This window comes from Armigeres subalbatus, chromosome 3, assembly GCF_024139115.2.
Source record: "Armigeres subalbatus isolate Guangzhou_Male chromosome 3, GZ_Asu_2, whole genome shotgun sequence".
In the NCBI taxonomy this organism is placed as follows: Eukaryota; Metazoa; Arthropoda; class Insecta; order Diptera; family Culicidae; genus Armigeres; species Armigeres subalbatus.
This window is the reverse complement of record NC_085141.1, coordinates 152,037,797-152,061,925: the sequence shown is the minus strand read 5'-3', so window position 1 is coordinate 152,061,925 and position 24,129 is coordinate 152,037,797.

Sequence of the window (24,129 nt, the reverse complement as noted above, 5' to 3'; positions counted from 1 at the left end):
GGACTGTTTTTGCCTTTTTAACTGGGCGTTCGCTAACTGTAAAACACGATCACAACATTTTATTTATTTATCATCAGACTAAGGTCGGAGTGGCCTGTGCTGCACATAAAAGACTTCTCCATTCAGCTCGGTTCATGGCTGCACTTCGCCAACCACGCAGTCTGCGGAGGGTCCGCAAGTCGTCCTCCACCTGATCGATCCACCTTGCCCGCTGTGCACCTCGCCTTCTTGTTCCCGTCGGATCGTTGTCGAGAACCATTTTCACCGGATTACTGTCCGACATTCTGGCTACGTGCCCGGCCCACCGCAGTCTTCCGATTTTCGCGGTGTGAACGATGGATGGTTCTCCCAACAGCTGATGCAACTCGTGGTTCATTCGCCTCCTCCACGTACCGTCCGCCATCTGCACCCCACCATAGATGGTACGCAGCACTTTCCTTTTGAAAACTCCGAGTGCGCGTTGGTCCTCCACGAGCATCGTCCAGGTCTCGTGTCCGTAGGGAACTACCGGTCTTATAAGCGTTTTGTAGATAGTCAGTTTGGTACGGCGGCGAACTCTATTCGATCGACGCGTCTTGCGGAGTCCAAAGTACGTACGATTTCCAGCCACTATGCGTCTCCGAATTTCTCTGCTGGTATCGTTATCGGCGGTCACCAGTGAGCCCAAGTACACGAATTCTTCAACCACCTCGATTTCGTCACCACCGATAGTATATGACTTCGACATTATTTATAGACCTTCACATAAACGGATTTTTGTTCGAGGTTTCCCTTAGAACAGGAAGTTCCTAAGGAATTAGATGCAGAGGTCATTAAAAGCATCAATTTTAGTAAACATGTTCCTATTGATTATAAAGCTATTGCTGAGAGTACACAAAAGGATGAATTCCTACAAGAGATCAAAGGGTTTATGCTCAAGGGGTGGCTAAGCGCTTCAGCAAAGTTTTTGCAAACCAGCAAGATTTGGAGTCAGTCGACGATTGTCTACTGTACAAAGACAGAGTTATTGTTCCAAAAAACGAACAGTGGGTAATGTCTGTGACATAACCGCTAAGTGGACGTAGGACTTGACTTGACAATGCCTTTAAGATACATAATATGTCCAAATTTCTCACATCAACTATTTTGGATACATAATCGTCGTTGCATACCATTCCTTGGCAAAATCTTCTCATCAAACCGACACAGAAATCAAATCTACCTCGAACAAGAATCATCAAAAAAAAAATTCAGGAAGTATCTGTCCAGTCACGAAATATTAGCCTCGACAGTGGCAACCTTCCCAATGAAGGACTGCCTGAAATAAAACACAAGTTGGCTCAGCAGGGGATGTAGACTGTATCTCAGCCCTTCCACTGAAGAGCCTTCTAATCCGTGCGATAACGACTGAAGGAGAACATTATTTTTAACTCTTAGAGCCTTGAAAAGGCTGTTTGCTCCAGCTAAGTGCAAAAGTAAGAAAACGATCTTTTCAAATAACCGCGAATTTCTAGTGATGGTATAAAAAGACTGAATGCTCTGCGAGCGAATGCATTTTTCTTTTATACCTTATTTTGAATCTTCTCGTCTTCTCAATTGGTGGGCCAATCAGCTAGTGTCTTGTATCCCGCTTCTTTGTCAGCCAAAGCGTCATCATCATCAACGCGTTCGAGAAGGGCTTCTTCTTTTTTACGCTTGTTGCTCGCTGCTGGCGTCTATTTCCTAACGGGACTTTTCGCTAGATACAGGTCAATAAGCCGGGCAAGCGAGCTTAGAATTGCAGTTCAGGTGGGAAGTAGGGACACGGCAGGTATTTTCGTCTGTTCGTCATAGTCTGGAAAACCAATAAAAGAGACGCTTTTTTGTGAAACTCATACGTACCAAATCGTAGGCTCAGGAGAAACGTTCTGCTATAGTGGAGTTCTAGCAAATGTACGTTGCTTTCGTTGGTTTTAGCCCTACGACGATGGACGGAAATACCTGCCGTGTCCCTACGTGTTCTTTTCTGAGACAACATTGTTAGTAGTAGAAGGAAGGAAACACTCGGACATGGGATTTCGGGTGATAAGATTTAGAATTGGTAACATGGGACGATCATTCAGTCACGTTCGCTTTGTGTGCGGTCAGTATCAAACAATGTTTATCTACATATTTTTTTATCAATGCCAAAAAATCCAACATTTGATGAAAAATCGATTGAGAGTTTATTAATGTTTGAGCTGTTATCGGTGTTTTTATCCAAATAAGATTATGTGAAAGATTTGGACATCTTATGAATCTTTAAAGGCATGGTCAAGCGAAGTCCTTCGCCCACTTCATGATTAAATCAGAAAAATTATCCACTGTTAGTTTTGACGCTATTTATGAAAATCACGCATAAAATTTTATCTCTAGAATATTGGATTTGGCACCCAAGTACAATTTCTATCCCGAAAGGTATTGAAAGCATTGATATTGATCTCTATTATTGGCTCTCTGAAGAACCGTTTGTTTTTTGGACATACATGCTGCATCATGTGGCTTTTTTTTCAGCCTGTCTCCGCTCAGCACCGATGCCGGCCGGTCTCGGCTCGACTCTGCTGCTGCTGCCGGTATCTGCTCAGCATTGCTACTTTGTCGGGTCTGTAGGGTGGACTGATGATGTACTGGCTAGGTTTCGGCTGATGATGATAGCTTCGATGGTGTCGAGCCGAAAAAGCGGTCGGTGTAGACTTCATTCCCTGCTAAAAGGTGTGAGTGCTGTTCAATCGATGATGCGGTTGCTTCGCTTGTCCCGGTCAGAATGAAAGGAAAAAATCGCGTTGCGCTATTTTATGGCTATGGTTCATTTTATGTTATTGATTTTAAGCGTGTACCCATTCAAAAAACTCTCTGTCTCTCTTCTCATCTAATTCTGTTCGCTTCTCTTTATCTTCCACTATCGTTCTATTCTCCTATCACGTGCTTAATTGTGCAGTGTGGGCATTCACTTCATAGGGATCGGCTAATAAGCAAATAGCCTCTCACCGCCACGCATCACCAATCAAAATTGGGAGCAGGCAAAACCAAAAGATTCTTCACCAAGCTTGGGAAATTTACTTTCGCATGCGTTTACTTACGGACCATTTGTATTCTTGTTGCCGTTGTACTCTACAACGGGGACGCTGCTGTTGGTTGCTTGCCGGACGATGCTGTTGACCGGTCGACGAAGCGTGCACGCTTAAAATCAATAACACAGAGATATGTTTGCTTCACATAAAACGGACCCAATGCAGAACAACACCTAGATGAGCGACAGTTACACAGCCACAAAAATAGCTCGTGTGGTTTTATTGAAGCTTGGATTTCAATATTTTCAACAGTATTTGGTTCCTCATGAAACAAGGAATCTGTACAAACGTTTACATGTTAAAAACTCAAAGGTGCAGCCCAATCAGGTTGTACGCAGAGGTGGCCAAGATGAATACAGTACTAGGTGCTTCAATCTGCCAAGTTTGTGGAAGAGAAGAAGGCGGGGGTGAAAAATTCATTTTCAGTGCAAAACGAAAACAAACCGGCTGGCTCTCCCATACTAAAATCCAAGATGGCTGAATCATGAATTTGGTAGATTGGAACACCTAGAGGTGTATTCATCTTGATGGTGACGTAGGACTACGTAGCTATTCGAAATTGATGGTATTTGCCATAATAATTTGTGTCGTTTTATTAACATTGAGCAAACTCCTCGGAGGCCAACTGAATCAAGAAGTCGAATAGTTGTTCCCAGTTGGATGGACTTTGAGTCTCTAACCGTGGAATTAACATGACTCATCCACTCATCCAACATGACTCATCCGCTAAGGCCACTCGACTGACTTTCAGTCGGGGACATCACATCCTTACTTTGCCACGTACGCTTACATCGCGGGCGAAAACCAAACGTTGCAAATAAATATATTTGCGTTTGGTTTCACGCCACTTCTGATTCTGCTTATTTCTCCTTTATTTCGGCCATTTTTGAGGACGGTGTCTTCCAAAAAGGTCTTTATACAAGAAGGTTGATCCGACAATCCGATATGAACTTTCTTCAAAGTGCAAAACTCAATAGTAAATAGCAAATTTGATAGCGCGGCGGAGGGAGATGATGCAATTAATTTGAACGGATGGAATCATTAACAGCAACCAAGCTACCACGCTAAACCCGATGCCGCCGAAACAATCCATTTACTCAATTAGGGTAAAGTGCCCAATAGTGGACCCTCCGGACATTTTTTCATTATTACAGCACAATGGAAACATTTTGCAATGAAATTCCATCGGGAGAACCTACCTTACTGTCCTATGATTTGATTACATGCATTGAAAATGCTATGGAAAGTAAAATTAGTTGATTTTTTACAATTCTATAAAAAATAAACACGAGGGTGTCCATTATAAGAATATTTTGGGGGGTCCATAATAGCACATAACATATAGGCATGTTGGCCGTGGAATGTGGTCCTTCGATTATTTTGGAACGCTAGCGAACCTAGCGGTGGAAGTCAAGCTTTACTGAACAACGCACATAAGACAGAGTAGCATCGCATGCTTTGCTTTCTCTTTCTGTCGCCCTGTATATACCGGAGTGCCGTTCGTCGATTGTTGATACACAAAGAGCCTACTTTGAAGTTTGTTCTATGATGTCTATCTGTTTTGTGATAATAGGGAAGAAGAACGTCCCGAAACGAAACATGAAAATCAAATGAAGTGTCGACTATAGGGAAGCAATTTCCTATTATGGACCCCCAGGGGGTCTACTATAGGGCAAACTTAGTCCGACTTTACAATGTTAATTTCAAAGAATAACGTCGAGTATTTGAGCGTTTTATGTATGTATCGTGAAGAGGAGATGCAAAGCTTGATATTAGATATCACGCAAAATTATAAATTTGAAAATTTCCACTCCATATGCCAGGAAGAGCCAAGTTTCGCTACTAGTGGGTCCACTATTGGGCATTTTACCCTAACTCTTTCTTTCCATAAAATGCTGGTCTTGAGAAGAACCAATTTTCTTTTCCCAATGCGTCTTTCCAATAACTAACTGCATCCAAACGCTTGTCAGTACCTTGCGTTGAAATTGTCCGACCGCCACTTGATGATTTTTCGCTAAACCCATTTGGAATCAATTTTCAGCATTGCCACTGCTACCCACGCCTTCGTGCTGCTGTATCCATCCGCTCCACTGCATCAAATTTTGTTGAACCACTCATTCCGCTCTTTCCGCGAAATCCCGATCAAAATGGCTCGCGCGCGCCGGAAAGCAGCTTTCTTATATTCAATAAATTAAGCCCGTTAGACCCGCCCCTTAGGGGCCCTCCTTAGCCGTGCAGTAAGACGCGCGGCTACAAAGCAAGACCATGCTGAGGGTGGCTGGGTTCGATTAAAAAAAACAGCTGGCTAGCGGGACGTGTTTTTTCCTCTCGCATTTTTGACGTAGAACTACGTCTGTCTTTTCTATATTGGGGTACACTTTACGATTGCAAAAAATTGAAAAACGTCACGAAAATATGATAGACTTTGATCGTTAATATCTCAGCCGTTTCTCCATGGATTTCCAATTTTCTTGGACCATTCGATCAAGGATGAGTCAACGCTTCATACCCGATGTACACTGAAGTCGTTTTTTACGCGGTTATTTTTACAGACATCGCTTTTTATGCGATTTTTTTCATTCGAATTTCTGGATTTCCGCGGTTCATTCAGACATATTTTGGGATTTACGCGTTATTTTACGTTGTTTTAATTTACGCGGCCCATTTCCTCCGCGTAAAAACTGACTCTAGTGTGTTATAATATCTATGTATGATAATATTTATTATTAAAAACTTGCTAACAGTTTAGCACTCGGTTTCGGTGAATCAGTCAATCTCGTAAGTGCATCGCAAACTTCTTCTTCCATAGCACTACATTCCAACTGAAACTTGGCCTGCTTTTCAACTATTCTATTAGCAATCTATTAGCATTTCTTTAGTTATTAACTGAAAGCTTCTTATGTCCGCCATTGCAGGGCTTTTAGCTGGTGCAGTTCGTTTCTGCTAACTTAAACGTGCGTTTTCGCTCGAAAGCTTGGGGCGTTTGACGCCAGCTTCTTGCTTACGTATATTGATGCGAATAGAGGAGCTCGGAATCTTCGGATATACCCCGTTAGGCATAAGTACGTTAGGAATAAATACGTTGGGCATAATTATGTTAGGCATGATGGACGTCAGGCATAACATACATTATGCCTAACGTCTGAACGCGAATCTTCTTCGCTGCTGCAGTGAATGCGTTCTGGTAAACTTTCTTTGGCTCGTTTTTGCTGATTCTTAGGTGTCTGCAGGAGTAAACGCTAAGTCCGACGCAACTCACGTGAAGGAATAATAATTATTATCAATAAACTGTCAAACTTCTTTGTCGCGACTCCGACTTCCTGCATAGAATGACCACCAAACGCCGTTGACAGCCCAGCTTTCGCGATGGGCTTTTTTTTGTAATGAGCCACCAGGGGCTTAGACAGACTTAGTGACGGGTGCTTAGTCTCTGTTCCAGTTTGCGTCGGCGAAGGTTGCAGTTGTACACTATCAGCCAGTGTTGTGCTTTTCAAATTTTAAACCAAATGTAATTAAATGTAATACCAATTTAATGTCAGCAATGAAGTTCAATCGGATGTTTGGCATTGTGTTTTGGTGTTATGTAGGAAAATAAGTTCAAAAGTAGCATTTACCAATGCTTCGAATCGAGATACAATTATCGAACGATTCTTACTCTCTAACGAGTTCTTATCAATTGATAACTTGAATATGACGAAATAAAGATCTCTAACACACGTGTTTACTCAACGATAGCTTTATTCAGAATGATAAAAAGGCGGGTAACAGAGTTTCAAGAATGGTGCATATAAAAGGTAGGACAATTTGACATTCGGATTACACTCTAAAACAAACTCAATCAACTATTATTATTTACGCTGCTGTCTGTTTCACAACACCCCCTCTCAGACCAAGCGTGAAGCAATGTTTCTTGAAACAGCTAGCTGGAAGGCTCTTGGTGAACATATCTGCAACCTGCTCCTGCGTCGGTATGTACTGCACTCGTATTTCACCAGATTGAATACACTCACGGATAGGGTGGTATCGTATATCCAAATGCTTCAATCTTTTCTGGTCACATGGTTCGTTGGCGATGTGGATACACGACTGGTTGTCTTCATATAGCTTTGTAGGATTGCGGCAATCGATTCCTAGATTCTTCAATATATTTCTTGTCCATATTGCATCACAGGCGGCGTTACTTAGCGACACGTACTCCGCCTCTGTAGATGACAATGCGACGGTCGTCTGCTTCCTTGTAGTCCACAGTATTGAATTCCCAAACACCTGGAACAAACTTCCGGATGTTGATCTGCGGTCATTGATGTCGCTTCCCCAATCGGCATCGGCGTATCCAACTAGAGGCTCCGGGTTCTCATTGCGTCTGTAGACCTTCGTTCCTTGTAGGTAGCGCAGTGCCCTTTTTAAATGTGTCCAGTGAGTGTCTGTTGCACGGCTTTGGAAACGACTGAGGAAATTTACCGCTGAACTGATATCGGGGCGCGACGAAAGCATGAGGTATGTTAAACATCCGACAAGCTCCCGATATGGATGCTGCGTCACCGGATCTGACATGTTCTTCTCCAACTTGAGGTTGACTTCCAAAGGTGTGGACACCGGTCTACAATTATTCATACCGAATCGCTTCAACAAGGCGCTGATGTACTGAGTCTGGTTTATAGTCAATGTGCCTTTTTCCAAGTTTCTCTCAACTTTCAAACCAAGGAAATGGTTGAGTTCATTCATGTCATCCATTTCAAACTCTTGGGTTAAGCTACGTTTGATCTCTTTCAGTTCGTCCAATGAACTAGTTGCCAAAATAATGTCATCGACATACAAAATCAGATAGGAGACCAAACCATTTTGATTACGAACGTACAGGCAGCTGTCGTGTTGAGAACGATTGAACCCAAGATGTAGCATAAATTTATTAAATATTTCGTTCCAGCTACGAGGTGCCTGTTTTAACCCGCACAGAGATTTGTTTAGCCTACATACTTTTCTCCCCCTCTCAAATCCTGCAGGTAGGCGCATGAAAACGGTTTCAGAGAGGTTACCGTTTAAAAATGCAGTACGCACGTCCATTTGATGTACGTGAAGGAGGGGCACTCCTTAGCCGTGCGGTAAGATGCGCGGCTACAAAGCAAGACCATGCTGAGGGTGGCTGGGTTCGATTCCCGGTGCCGGTCTAGATAATTTTCGGCTTGGAAATTGTCTCGACTTCCCTGGGAATAAAAGGTATCATCGTGCTAGCCTCATGATATACGCATGCAGAAATGGTAACTTGGCTTAGAAACCTCGCGGTTAATAACTGTGGAAGTGCTTAATGAACACTAAGCTGCGAGGCGGCAATGTCCCAGTGGGGGATGTAATGCCAACGAAGAAGAAGAAGAAGGTTCTTTTGAACAGCCACCGCTAATAAAGTACGCACAGTACTTATGCGAACAACTGGTGCGTACGTTTCTTGGTAATCAAAACCATGGCGTTGGGAGCAGCCTTTTGCCACTAAACGGGCCTTGTATCTATCAATACTTCCATCGGCTTGTATTTGATTTTAAATACCCACTTACTTGGAATGACACGCTTCCCAGCAGGAAGGTCCACAAGGTCCCACGTGTGGTTCTTTTCCAACGACTGCATCTCGTCCTTGATCGCCATTTTCCATTCTTCCCAATCCTCTCGCTTACGCAATTCTTCAATGTTGTCCGGCAACTCTTCCACGTAGTTTTCAGCATTCAACGCGAATGCTACGCACACTTCATATTCTGAAAGATGTTTCGGAGGCCTGCGTTGTCGATCACTTCTTCTCAATGGTTCACTTTCTTCCTCCGCACTTTCGTATTCTTCATGTTGATCTTGTTCTTCCTCAGAGTCTTGATCACTTCGGTTCTTCGTTTCGTCCACGACTTCAAACCTTTGTCCAGATTCCGGTTCCGGTAGGCGGTCGGAAACCAAATTATCGTTCGTGTACACTTCCGGGTGAATGCTTCGCTTCACTGGAAGCTCTTCTACCACAACATCACGACAAACTATAACTTTTCGCTGTTCCGGGTCCCACGCACGGTAACCGTGAAAACCATAACCGATCAAATAGCACACGCGACTTTTGACGTCCAATTTGGAACGTTTTTCTTTCGGGATATGACAAAACATTTTGCTTCCGAACACTCGTAGTCTTGATACATTTGGCTTCCGTCCGTACCACATTTCATACGGCGTTTTCATAACCGCTAGCGCACCAGTCGGGGTCCGATTAATGACGTGAACCGCCGCCTGTACCGCTTCCGACCACAACATTCGATTAATGCCCGATTCATCCAACATTGCACGCGCGCGTTCGAGAATCGTTCTGTTCATATGCTCCGCAACACCGTTTTGTTGCGGCGTATAAATACACTTGGTTCCATTACGATTCCTGATTCACTGCAATACGTCATCAGTTCTTCGTTTATATACTCGGTTCCGTTGTCACTACGAAGTCTCGCGATCTTCCGCTCAAAATGTGCAGTAGCCATCGCGGCATACTTTTTGAACGCACTTACCACATCACTTTTTGCTTTTAGCACGTACACTGCCGTAAAGTGCGTGTAATCGTCTATAAATGTCACAAAAATCTTCTTTGCGTCCCAAGACTCCGGCTTGAACGGACCACATACGTCCGTGTGAATTAACTCCAAGGGACGAGACGAACGAGCTCTAACACACTCATCGAAAGGTAGCTTCGACTGCTTACCCATCATACACGGTTCACAGATTTTCACATTGTCAGTAGCTTGCAAATTTCCTTCGATCCCTTCGATCATATCATTTCGGATCAGTTTCATTAGGCCAGACTTACCAATGTGACCGAACCTACGATGCCATAATGAAAGTCGACTTTCTGAATCACCGATCATGGCAGAAGACACTTTCATAACATCCACTTTAGCTCGTACAATCGACCCTTTCGTTCCGCAGTACACAACACTTTTCCGTTCTTCATGATTCGCGCACTATCTCTTCCGAAAACCACCTCCATTCCGCGTTCCGCAATCTTTTTTTACGGAGAACAAGTTGGTATACAAGCCAGGAACAAACAAAACGTCGTACACTGTGCAGCATAGCTGCTTCCCGTTCACCGTTGCACTCATTTTGACGTCGCCGACTGTGCGACTAACCAGTGACACACTCGACTTAGCAATATTTATCACTGTCGGTACTCCCGAGTTTCGCATATTTATGAGACAGCTTCTGTCATTTACCATGTGCTCCGAAGCACCGCTGTCGAGCACCCAACGAAAATCACTACCAGCACTATGTAAAGCATCTTGTTCTAGGCTCGCGACAAAAGCGATATCATCGTTTTCCACTTCAGCCCTGTGCGCTCCAGGCCTATTCTTCTTCTTCACTTGTTTGCGATCATTACATTCTCGATCCGGCCATTTATTTTCAGGACAGTCCACTCGCTTATGACCCGGTTTTCCGCATGAATGACACTTGAATGGGAACTTAGACCCTCTTCCGACAAAAGCCGTTCCCGGATCCAAAACTTTTGAATTTCCACTTAACTGCCGTTCACTGAGCAGTCTCGATTTAACAAAATCCATAGAGCACTGTTGCACCGGAAGCGTTTCCAGTACGGTAATCAACTGTTCGTACGACTTTGGCATTGATTGCAGCAAGAAAAATACCAGAACCGGCTCATCAAACTTAATGTTTGCCGATTCCAACTCCCGCACAACTTTCTCAAACGACAAAATGTGCTCTTCCATAGAACGACCATCACTGTACTTTGCACCGGTCAACTGCTTCAACAAGAAAAACACTCCCGAAACACCTTTTTGCTCGAATGTTTGCTTCAGCACTGCCCAAATAGCCTTTGGTGACGTTTTTCCACGAATATATTCCAGTTGTGAATCCGCAATTTTGTGAATTAACACCGATTTACACTTTGCGTCTTCTTTCTTCCGTTTTTCTCGCTTATCTTCTTTTCCGCTTTCACTGCCGCAGAATCAGTCGGATCATCCGGATAAAACACTTCCTCTTCTAGTCGCTTTTTCGATACAATGCAACAACCCCAACTCTTCCAGGTATGCCTGCATACGAAAGCTCCACGTCGAGTAATTTCTACCGTCGAACAAATACACTCGCTGTGTACGTTCATCTTCCATTTTGCCGAACGAAAACAAAATGGCGTCGTAATCAGCAAATACTACCGTCGAACCGTTTCCACCGAAAATTTTCGCCCGCGTTCTTGATTCCACTTGCGACCGAAAGCACTTTTATTTTCCGCTACTTTTTCGCGCATCGATTTTCCAATCGAAAAGATTATGGAAAAATTCTCGTGACTGAGGCCATAACCTGACGAAATAAAGATCTCTAACACACGTGTTTACTCAACGATAGCTTTATTCAGAATGATAAAAAGGCGGGTAACAGAGTTTCAAGAATGGTGCACATAAAAGGTAGGACAATTTGACATTCGGCTTACACTCTAAAACAAACTCAATCAACTATTATTATTGTCGGCGTAGCACCAACTTAGAATTCGGAAGTCGGGACTTCCAAACCGAACTTTCTTCCGAAGTTTTATCTGTCAAACTAATTGATGCGTTGTATAGTGCATCTTTAGGCGAATCCAGCGCACTATATCCGAAGTTGGGAAAGTTGCCTGTATCTGGAGAAAAATCCAACTTCGGTATAAAAAGCGGTATAAATTTATTCCGGATACACAATATTTACGCTGCTGTCTGTTTCACAACAGAATATGTGAACGCTTTGATCGTGAACGTGTTGTTCATCCTCGATTATTTGAAAATTTTATTTTTATCTTCCTTTTCAAATGTTGGTCCAAAAATTATAAACATCACCGCAGTTTTCGTAATGCTCACTCAATCTCAGCTCATAGGATAAAAAACAAAAGCAGATTGAAAAACGCTTGGTTTGGTCTCATCGCATAGAATAGTCGAAAACCTGTACATTACATACAGCTACGTAGTTCAACGTCACCTTTGCGTACAACCCGATTGGGCTGCACCTTTGAGTTTTTCCAAGTGTTTTTTCTCGTTCGTTCGCTGTTTACGTTTTCGCTTCGTCGCGTTGGCGTTATTTTCTCCCGGACCCGTCATGGGAGACTCGGTGGCCGATTCTAAAAGTGCCTAAGCGCACAGCTCTTGGAGGCGCGGGTAACCCCTCCAAGCAGCTTTTGCAGAGTAACGTGTTCTCGCCGTTGCAGCTTGATGACGCCGGCAATCCGCCGAAAAAGAGGAAGAAGCAGGAATCTCAGCTGCCGCAGGTGCAACCGGAGTGGAAGGAGAAGTGCCCGCCCGTGTTTGTGAAGGACGTCCGCCGGATTTACGCCCAAAAATTCGCCAACTGATCGCTAAGGGGCTGAAATGTACTTTACGGCTCTGCAGCGAGGGCGTGAAAGTGATGCCGGCAAACAAGGAACATCATCAATCCGTCGTGGAGTTCCTCGAGGTCCACAAGTATGAATACTACACTCATGACCACTCCGGCACGAAGCCGCTGAAAGTTGTGGATTGAAACCGGTGGCCGTGCACAAGATCGCTCGTCACGACAAGACGAGGAGATATCGCGACCAGCTTTACCTGGTCCACCTGGAGCACGGCTCCACCACGTGGAAGAACCTGAAGCTGGTCGGCGTTATAAATTACACCGTCGTTAACTGGGAGCGATATCGGCTAGTGCACCGCGACGTCACGCAGTGCACCAACTGCTTCAATTTCGGGCACGGCACCAGGTACTGCCGCATGAAGCCGCGCTGCAACAAATGTGGCGAGCTCCATCCGACCGATGAGTGCGACAAGATGGAGGTTGCTGATCCCTAATGCACCAACTGTGGCGACAAGCATCGGGCTACAACCAAGGACTGTCCAAAGCGGGCGGCGTTTTTGGAAATCAGGAAGAGGCCTCCACCAGGTCCCTGCCGAAAAAGAACCGAGTTCCTGCTCTCAACGAGGTGAACTTTCCGGCATCCCGGCTCCCCGGCGAGCGATACCAATTCTTTCACCTTTGCAGCCACACAAACGGCTGGCGGCTGCTGCAGCATCAGTTCAAGCTCCAACACCATCCACCAGCGAATGGCCCCCGCTTCCTCCCCCTGGATTCCGTCGTCAGGATAATAAGCCCTTCCGGCCGAGGGAGACCCACCGCTCTACACATCGGAGCAGCTAGTTCCGATTTTCACCCAACTGGCAACGCGACTACGCGGTTGCAAAACTCGCTTCGACCAGATCTTCACCCTGGGCATGTTCGTCATTGAAAATGGCTGCTAGGGTGGGTCTGGTCAATTGGAACGCTTGCTCACTAAAGTGCAAAATCATCGAGCTCAGCGATTTCCTTCAGGAGAAGGAGATTGACGCGGCTTTCATCACCGAAACCCACCTGAAGCCCGAGGTAAGTGTAACAATTCCGGGTTTTAGGCTGGTGAGGTTCGATCGAACAAGCTCCAGAGGGGGAGGAGTGGCAATCGACTTGCAAAGCAACATCGCCTGCCGCTTGCTGCCGGACTTCAAGATCAAACTCATCGAAGCCGTCAGAGTGGAAGTCACCACTTCCGTCGGAGTCGTCACTCTCATCGTGGCTTATTGTCCCACACAAGCCAAAGTCAACGATGGCACGTCGGCCGAGCTACGAAGGGATATAGTCAAGCTCACTCGGCGGCAGGGGCAGTTCATCATCGCCGGAGACCTGAACGCAAAGCACCAATCGTGGGGAAACACCGTCTCCAACCGGAACGGAGTCGTCTGGTCCAACGACGAACTAGAGAGCCACTACACCTTCCTGAGCCCTGACAGCCCTACCCGGTTGACACGGTCCGGGGCCCATGCTACGCTCGACATCTACATCACGAACATGTACGATCACGTTTCCCAGCCGGTCGTCTTCCAAGAACTCAGCTCGGACCACTATTCGGTGGTGGCTGAGGTTGGAACTTCAGTAAATCGGCACGAGCTAACAAGGCGAAACTACCACCGAGTGAACTGGCAGCGGTTCCAGCAGTGCGTCGACAACTTTGTCGATTACGAGGTGCGTCCGGAGACGCCGGAAAGTATCGACCGCCAGCTGTGCGCCAGGCAATGCGAAGAGGCAATCTCGGTGGCCCGGGAGCAGCATGTCCCGAAGGCTCGGCAGGTAAGCAACTCCTTAAACATCGATACACTCACCAAAGATTTGATTCGATTGCGGAATGTCACTCGCAGGCAGTTTCAGCGTACTGGACTGCCTGAGCTTAAGGCACGCTGCAATCGAATCACAAAAATTATCAAGGCCAGAATGGTGGACTTCAAAAATAGCGACTCATCGAATAAGATCCGCACTCTCCCAGATTATGCTAAGCCGTTCTGGAAAATGACCAAAATTCTAAAATCCAAGCCTCGGCCCATTCCACCTTTGATCCCACTAGACAATAATGGCTCTAAGGATCGCTTGATAACTCCTGCAGAGAAGGTCGCTGAAATAGGTCGTCACTTCGTCAGCTCACACAATCTTGGGCAGAACATCGTCAGTCCACACGAAGCAGCCGTCAACGAGCATGCTAACAACATCCATTTGATTCCCAACGACTTCTCGGAGGAGTTGGAGAATTGACGGCCTATATCAAATCGTCGAAGAACATGAACGCCCCAGGCTTCGACAGAATCCTGAATCTCAAGCTCAAACACATGAGTGCTCCGTTCTTTGAGCACCTCTCGCTGATCTTTAATCAGTGTCTCCAGCTCAGCTACTTCCCAACGTCCTGGAAGTCAGCGAAAGTCATCCCCATCGTGAAGCCTGGGAAGGATCCTTCCTCTCCCAAAAGTTATCGACCCATCAGCCTTCTCTTAGGGTTATCCAAGCTATTCGAAAAAGCTATTCATCACCGATTACTTGAGTCTGCCGAAAATCTCAACATCTTGCTCGAGGTACAGTTTGATTTCCGACGCGGTCGGTCAACTGTACACCAACTGAGTAAGAACAAACATTACAAATTCAGCAATATAAATTCAAAATCAAATTATACATCACTTTACTAAAAAAAACTATTATTTAATTATACTATAGCATTACAAAAACAAACATATATATGTATGTGTACTAGTCTACGTTGGTTGACGAAATAAAATAAATAAAACTCAAAGGTGCAGCCCAATCGGGTTGTACGCAAAGGTGACGTTGAACTACGTAGCTGTATGTAATGTACAGGTTTTCGACTATTCTATGCGATGAGACCAAACCAAGCGTTTTTCAATCTGCTTTTGTTTTTTATCCTATGAGCTGAGATTGAGTGAGCATTACGAAAACTGCGGTGATGTATATAATTTTTGGACCAACATTTGAAAAGGAAGATAAAAATAAAATTTTCAAATAATCGAGGATGAACAACACGTTCACGATCAAAGCGTTCACATATTCTGTTGTGAAACAGACAGCAGCGTAAATAATAATAGTTGATTGAGTTTGTTTTAGAGTGTAAGCCGAATGTCAAATTGTCCTACCTTTTATGTGCACCATTCTTGAAACTCTGTTACTTACTTACTTATGGATCCTGTACACCTCCGGTGGTGCAAAGGGCCGACTTGAAAGATCTCCATCCTGAGCGATGCCCGGCTATCGCTTTAACCTGTTGCCAGGTTAGATTTCGGTCGACTTCTTTTATTTCTTTATTGAGGCTTCGCCGCCATGAGCCTCTGGGTCTGCCTCTGCTGCGATGTCCCGCTGGGTTTCCAGTCTAATGCTTGCTTACAGATTTCGTTTCCGCCCTACGTAGAGTGTGGCCGACCCAGCCCCACTTCCGATCCCGAATTTCTGTTGCTATCGGCCTCTGGTGACAACGACGATGCAGCTCGTTGTTTGAGATCCAGTTGTGAGGCCACCAGGCCCGGAATTATATACAGCAGGCATCTGTTAATGAACACCTGCAGCCGTTGAGTGTTCTCCACTGATACACACCATGTTTCGCTAGCGTATAACAGCACAGATTTCACGTTAGAGTTGAAAATTCGTATTTTGGTGCGTTCACTTATCTGCCTGTTTTTCCAGATATTTCTTAAACTCGCAAAGGCAGCCCTTGCTTTCTTGATCCGTGCGCCTATGTCGATCTTGGTACCGCCGTCTGACGCCATTTGGCTACCAAGATATTGGAAGCTTTCAACATTCTCCACTGGTTGCCCGGCTACTGTGAAACTGGAAGGAGTCACCGTGTTTACATCCAACGATTTGGTTTTGTTGACGTTGATGACTAAACCTGCCGAGGAGGAGCCGTCGGCAAGGTCCGTGAGCTTTCCCCTCCAATCAGAGCGCCGTTGCGCGAGTAGTGCAACGTCATCCGCCAATTCGAAGTCGTTTAGGTGCTCCATGGTTATAGGCTGCCATAACAGCCCGCGGTTTGGTTCACGGTCAATCGCATCTACCAGAATCTCATCGATTACGATGAGGAACAGTAACGGTGATAGAATACATCCTTGCCTCACACCAGCTACGACCCGGATAGGGTCGGACAGGACCCCATTGTGCAGCACTCTACACGAAAAGGCCTCGTACTGTGCTTCGATGAGGCCGATGATTTTCTCAGGAACTCCCTTGCGTCTCAGGGCGCCCCACATATTCTCGTGATTGAGACGGTCGAAAGCTTTTTTTTCGAATACCAAGTAAAGGGACTCTTGGAATTCGTTGACCTGCTCCAGAATGATGCGGAGCGTGACAATATGGTCCACACAGGATCTTCCGGCACGGAATCCGGCTTGCTGCCGCCGGAGAGTCGCATCGATCTTCTCCTGAATCCGGGCTAGGATAATTTTGCACAGAACTTTGAGAACGGTACACAGCAACATAATGCCTCGCCAGTTATCGCATACAGTCAGGTCACCCTTTTTGGGCACCTTCACTAAGATACCTTGCATCCAGTCGACCGGGAAAGTTGCGGTGTCCCAGATATTACGAAATAAACGATGCAGTAGTTGAGCGGATGTCATGGGGTCAGCTTTGAGCATCTCGGCTGATATGCGGTCGACCCCTGGGGCTTTATTCGATTTCATGCTTTGGATGGCTGTTTGAATCTCTAGCAGTGATGGAGCTTCGGTATTGACACGTGTTATACGTCGGATCCTAGGCAGATCATGCCGAGGTGGTGATGGCCTGGTTGGCACTTGAAAAAGTTGTTCGAAGTGCTCGAACCAGCGTTTCAGCTGGTCAGTTGGGTCGGTCAATAACTGATCATTCGTGAAACTCTGTTACCCGCCTTTTTATCATTCTGAATAAAGCTATCGTTGAGTAAACACGTGTGTTAGAGATCTTTATTTCGTCAGGTTATGGCCTCAGTCACGAGAATTTTTCCATAATCTTTTCGATTGGAAAATCGATGCGCGAAAAGTAGCGGAAAATAAAAGTGCTTTCGGTCGCAAGTGGAATCAAGAACGCGGGCGAAAATTTTTCGGTGGAAACGGTTCGGCGGTAGTATTTGCTGATTACGACGCCATTTTGTTTTCGTTCGGCAAAATGGAAGATGAACGTACACAGCGAGTGTATTTGTTCGACGGTAGAAATTACTCGACGTGGAGCTTTCGTATGCAGGCATACCTGGAAGAGTTGGGGTTGTTGCATTGTATCGAAAAGCGACTGGAAGAGGAAGTGTTTTATCCGGATGATCCGACTGATTCTGCGGCAGTGAAAGCGGAAAAAGAAGATAAGCGAGAAAAACGGAAGAAAGAAGACGCAAAGTGTAAATCGGTGTTAATTCACAAAATTGCGGATTCACAACTGGAATATATTCGTGGAAAAACGTCACCAAAGGCTATTTGGGCAGTGCTGAAGCAAACATTCGAGCAAAAAGGTGTTTCGGGAGTGTTTTTCTTGTTGAAGCAGTTGACCGGTGCAAAGTACAGTGATGGTCGTTCTATGGAAGAGCACATTTTGTCGTTTGAGAAAGTTGTGCGGAGTTGGAATCGGCAAACATTAAGTTTGATGAGCCGGTTCTGGTATTTTCTTGCTGCAATCAATGCCAAAGTCGTACGAACAGTTGATTACCGTACTGGAAACGCTTCCGGTGCAACAGTGCTCTATGGATTTTGTTAAATCGAGACTGCTCAGTGAACGGCAGTTAAGTGGAAATTCAAAAGTTTTGGATCCGGGAACGGCTTTTTGTCGGAAGAGGGTCTAAGTTCCCATTCAAGTGTCATTCATGCGGAAAACCGGGTCATAAGCGAGTGGACTGTCCTGAAAATAAATGGCCGGATCGAGAATGTAATGATCGCAAACCAGTGAAGCAGAAGAATAGGCCGGGAGCGCACCGGGCCGAAGTGGAAAACGATGAGATCGCTTTTGTCGCGAGCCTAGAACAAGATGCTTTACATAGTGCTGGTAGTGATTTTCGTTGGGTGCTCGACAGCGGTGCTTCGGAGCACATGGTAAATGACAGAAGCTGTCTCATAAATATGCGAAACTCGGGAGTACCGACAGTGATAAATATTGCTAAGTCGAGTGTGTCACTGGTTAGTCGCACAGTCGGCGACGTCAAAATGAGTGCAACGGTGAACGGGAAGCAGCTATGCTGCACAGTGTACGACGTTTTGTTTGTTCCTGGCTTGTATACCAACTTGTTCTCCGTAAAAAAAAGATTGCGGAACGCGGAATGGAGGTGGTTTTCGGAAGAGATAGTGCGCGAATCATGAAGAACGGAAAAGTGTTGTGTACTGCGGAACGAAAGGGTCGATTGTACGAGCTAAAAGTGGATGTTATGAAAGTGTCTTCTGCCATGATCGGTGATTCAGAAAGTCGACTTTCATTATGGCATCGTAGGTTCGGTCACATTGGTAAGTCTGGCCTAATGAAACTGATCCGAAATGATATGATCGAAGGGATCGAAGGAAATTTGCAAGCTACTGACAATGTAAAAATCTGTGAACCGTGTATGATGGGTAAGCAGTCGAAGCTACCTTTCGATGAGTGTGTTAGAGCTCGTTCGTCTCGTCCCTTGGAGTTAATTCACACGGACGTATGTGGTCCGTTCAAGCCGGAGTCTTGGGACGCAAAGAAGATTTTTGTGACATTTATAGACGATTACACGCACTTTACGGCAGTGTACGTGCTAAAAGCAAAAAGTGATGTGGTAAGTGCGTTCAAAAAGTATGCCGCGATGGCTACTGCACATTTTGAGCGGAAGATCGCGAGACTTCGTAGTGACAACGGAACCGAGTATATAAACGAAGAACTGATGACGTATTGCAGTGAATCAGGAATCGTAATGGAACCAAGTGTACCTTATACGCCGCAACAAAACGGTGTTGCGGAGCATATGAACAGAACGATTCTCGAACGCGCGCGTGCAATGTTGGATGAATCGGGCATTAATCGAATGTTGTGGTCGGAAGCGGTACAGGCGGCGGTTCACGTCATTAATCGGACCCCGACTGGTGCGCTAGCGGTTATGAAAACGCCGTATGAAATGTGGTACGGACGGAAGCCAAATGTATCAAGACTACGAGTGTTCGGAAGCAAAATGTTTTGTCATATCCCGAAAGAAAAACGTTCCAAATTGGACGTCAAAAGTCGCGTGTGCTATTTGATCGGTTATGGTTTTCACGGTTACCGTGCGTGGGACCCGGAACAGCGAAAAGTTATAGTTTGTCGTGATGTTGTGGTAGAAGAGCTTCCAGTGAAGCGAAGCATTCACCCGGAAGTGTACACGAACGATAATTTGGTTTCCGACCGCCTACCGGAACCGGAATCTGGACAAAGGTTTGAAGTCGTGGACGAAACGAAGAACCGAAGTGATCAAGACTCTGAGGAAGAACAAGATCAACATGAAGAATACGAAAGTGCGGAGGAAGAAAGTGAACCATTGAGAAGAAGTGATCGACAACGCAGGCCTCCGAAACATCTTTTCAGAATATGAAGTGTGCGTAGCATTCGCGTTGAATGCTGAAAACTACGTGGAAGAGTTGCCGGACAACATTGAAGAATTGCGTAAGCGAGAGGATTGGGAAGAATGGAAAATGGCGATCAAGGACGAGATGCAGTCGTTGGAAAAGAACCACACGTGGGACCTTGTGGACCTTCCTGCTGGGAAGCGTGTCATTCCAAGTAAGTGGGTATTTAAAATCAAATACAAGCCGATGGAAGTATTGATAGATACAAGGCCCGTTTAGTGGCAAAAGGCTGCTCCCAACGCCATGGTTTTGATTACCAAGAAACGTACGCACCAGTTGTTCGCATAAGTACTGTGCGTACTTTATTAGCGGTGGCTGTTCAAAAGAACCTTCTTCTTCTTCTTCGTTGGCATTACATCCCCCACTGGGACATTGCCGCCTCGCAGCTTAGTGTTCATTAAGCACTTCCACAGTTATTAACCGCGAGGTTTCTAAGCCAAGTTACCATTTCTGCATGCGTATATCATGAGGCTAGCACGATGATACTTTTATGCCCAGGGAAGTCGAGACAATTTCCAAGCCGAAAATTATCTAGACCGGCACCGGGAATCGAACCCAGCCACCCTCAGCATGGTCTTGCTTTGTAGCCGCGCATCTTACCGCACGGCTAAGGAGGGCCCCCTCCTTCACGTACATCAAATGGACGTGCGTACTGCATTTTTAAACGGTAACCTCTCTGAAACCGTTTTCATGCGCCTACCTGCAGGATTTGAGAGGGGGAGAAAAGTATGTAGGCTAAACAAATCTCTGTGCGGGTTAAAACAGGCACCTCGTAGCTGGAACGAAAGATTTAATAAATTTATGCTACATCTTGGGTTCAATCGTTCTCAACACGACAGCTGCCTGTACGTTCGTAATCAAAATGGTTTGGTCTCCTATCTGATTTTGTATGTCGATGACATTATTTTGGCAACTAGTTCATTGGACGAACTGAAAGAGATCAAACGTAGCTTAACCCAAGAGTTTGAAATGGATGACATGAATAGAACTCAACCATTTCCTTGGTTTGAAAGTTGAGAGAAACTTGGAAAAGGCACATTGACTATAAACCAGACTCAGTACATCAGCGCCTTGTTGAAGCGATTCGGTATGAATAATTGTAGACCGGTGTCCACACCTTTGGAAGTCAACCTCAAGTTGGAGAAGAACATGTCAGATCCGGTGACGCAGCATCCATATCGGGAGCTTGTCGGATGTTTAACATACCTCATGCTTTCGTCGCGCCCCGATATCAGTTCAGCGGTAAATTTCCTCAGTCGTTTCCAAAGCCGTGCAACAGACACTCACTGGACACATTTAAAAAGGGTACTGCGCTACCTACAAGGAACGAAGGACTACAGTTTGGTCTACAGACGCAATGAGAACCCGGAGTCTCTAGTTAGATACGCCGATGCCGATTGAGGAAGCGACATCAATGACCGCAGATCAACATCCGGAAGTTTGTTCCAGGTGTTTGGGAATTCAATACTGTGGACTACAAGGAAGCAGACGACCGTCGCATTGTCATCTACAGAGGCGGAGTACGTGTCGCTAAGTAACGCCGCCTGTGATGCAATATGGACAAGAAATATATTGAAGAATCTAGGAATCGATTGCCGCAATCCTACAAAGCTATATGAAGACAACCAGTCGTGTATCCACATCGCCAACGAACCATGTGACCAGAAAAGATTGAAGCATTTGGATATACGATACCACCCTATCCGTGAGTGTATTCAATCTGGTGAAATACGAGTGCAGTACATACCGACGCAGGAGCAGGTTGCAGATATGTTCACCAAGAGCCTTCCAGCTAGCTGTTTCAAGAAACATTGCTTCACGCTTGGTCTGAGAGGGGGTGTTGTGAAACAGACAGCAGCGTAAATAATAATAGTTGATTGAGTTTGTTTTAGAGTGTAATCCGAATGTCAAATTGTCCTACCTTTTATATGCACCATTCTTGAAACTCTGTTACCCGCCTTTTTATCATTCTGAATAAAGCTATCGTTGAGTAAACACGTGTGTTAGAGATCTTTATTTCGTCATATTCAAGTTATCAATTGATAAGAACTCGTTAGAGAGTAAGAATCGTTCGATAATTGTATCTCGATTCGAAGCATTGGTAAATGCTACTTTTGAACTTATTTTCCTACATAACACCAAAACACAATGCCAAACATCCGATTGAACTTCATTGCTGACATTAAATTGGTATTACATTTAATTACATTTGGTTTAAAATTTGAAAAGCACAACACTGGCTGATAGTGTACAACTGCAACCTTCGCCGACGCAAACTGGAACAGAGACTAAGCACCCGTCACTAAGTCTGTCTAAGCCCCTGGTGGCTCATTACAAAAACCCCATCGCGAAAGCTGGGCTGTCAACGGCGTTTGGTGATCATTCTATGCAGGAAGTCGGAGTACGACAAAGAAGTTTGAGAGTTTATTGATAATAATTATTATTCCTTTACGTGAGTTGGACTTAGCGTTTACTCCGGCAGACACCTACGAATCAGCAAAAACGAGCCAAAGAAAGTTTACCAGAACGCATTCACTGCAGCAGCGAAGAAGATTCGCGTCTGCGACGTTAGGCATAATGTATGTTATGCCTGACGTCCATCATGCCTAACATAATTATGCCCAACGTATTTATTCCTAACGTACTTATGCCTAACGGGGTATATCCGAAGATTCCGAGCTCCTCTATTCGCATCAATATACGTAAGCAAGAAGCTGGCGTCAAACGCCCCAAGATTTCGAGCGAAAACGCACGTTTAAGTTAGCAGAAACGAACTGCACCAGCTAAAAGCCCTGCAATGGCGGACATAAGAAGCTTTCAGTTAATAACTAAAGAAATGCTAATAGATTGCTAATAGAATAGTTGAAAAGCAGGCCAAGTTTCAGTTGGAATGTAGTGCTATGGAAGAAGAAGTTTGCGATGCACTTACGAGATTGACTGATTCACCGAAACCGAGTGCTAAACTGTTAGCAAGTTTTTAATAATAAATATTATCATACATAGATATTATAACACACTAGAGTCAGTTTTTACGCGGAGGAAGTGGGCCGCGTAAATTAAAACAACGTAAAAAGAACGCGTAAATCCAAAAATATGTCTGAATGAACCGCGAAATCCAGAAATTGAATGAAAAAAATCGCATAAAAAGCGATGTCTGTAAAAATAACCGCGTAAAAACGACTTCAGTGTACATCGGGTATGAAGCGTTGACTCTTCCTTGATCGAATGGTCCAAGAATATTGGAAATCCATTGAGAAACGGCTCAAAGTCTATCATATTTTCGTGACGTTTTTCGATTTTTTGCAATTGTAAAATGTACCCCAATGTAGAAAAGACAGACGTAGTTCTACGTCAAAACAGAATCGGATAGGCAGCCCCCACAGAAAAATGGCGATTCTCGCTTTGTTTTCACTTCTTTCGTGTTGGTTACTGCACACCTGTGTAAAACAAGTTGAAATGCATCATCACACTACTAAAAATCCACACATATTTATTGGCAAAAATCCATAGATTTAACTTATGATGTATATCAGCGTACACATAACCATTCTCCACGCGAACTACTAATAAAATATATATCCAAATAAACTTTATGTGTGGTCTCGAATTAGCAATTATATAATTTATGTGTGGTTCTATATCGATTATATTAGGGTGGAGCCATTGCAAAAATTTACAACGGCGACACGTATATCTTATATAGATATTTTTGGCAGTGCAGAGACAGTGCTCCCCGCATTTGGAGCTTTCTAAAAGAAAGCTGATTCTCCCGAATCAGTTCTCTATCATGACAGCTTGCGAAAAAAAGTCTCTAGCAGTATGCTACATATCGTATATGTATACAGAGATCATAAGTGAGAGCCTTGTTTTTTCTCTTTAGGATTCAATCCCTGTACTTGAGACATAATTAAACAATTTTCAAATCGCAGTGTTACCAGAACACCAACGGTACTCCAAACTATTCTTGAAGGTCTAGAAGACCAACAGAGTGATTGATACGTTCGTGCGCTTGTGTGTTAGTTGTAGAATCCCCATGGGACGTCAGAATATCTACGGTACTCCAAACCAGAGTTTGAGTTCAGATCTTGGAGGTCTACAAGATCAACAGAGTAATTCATAGGTTCCCGAGCTTGTTTGTTAGTTGGAGAAGTCCCATGGAACATCATTACATCACT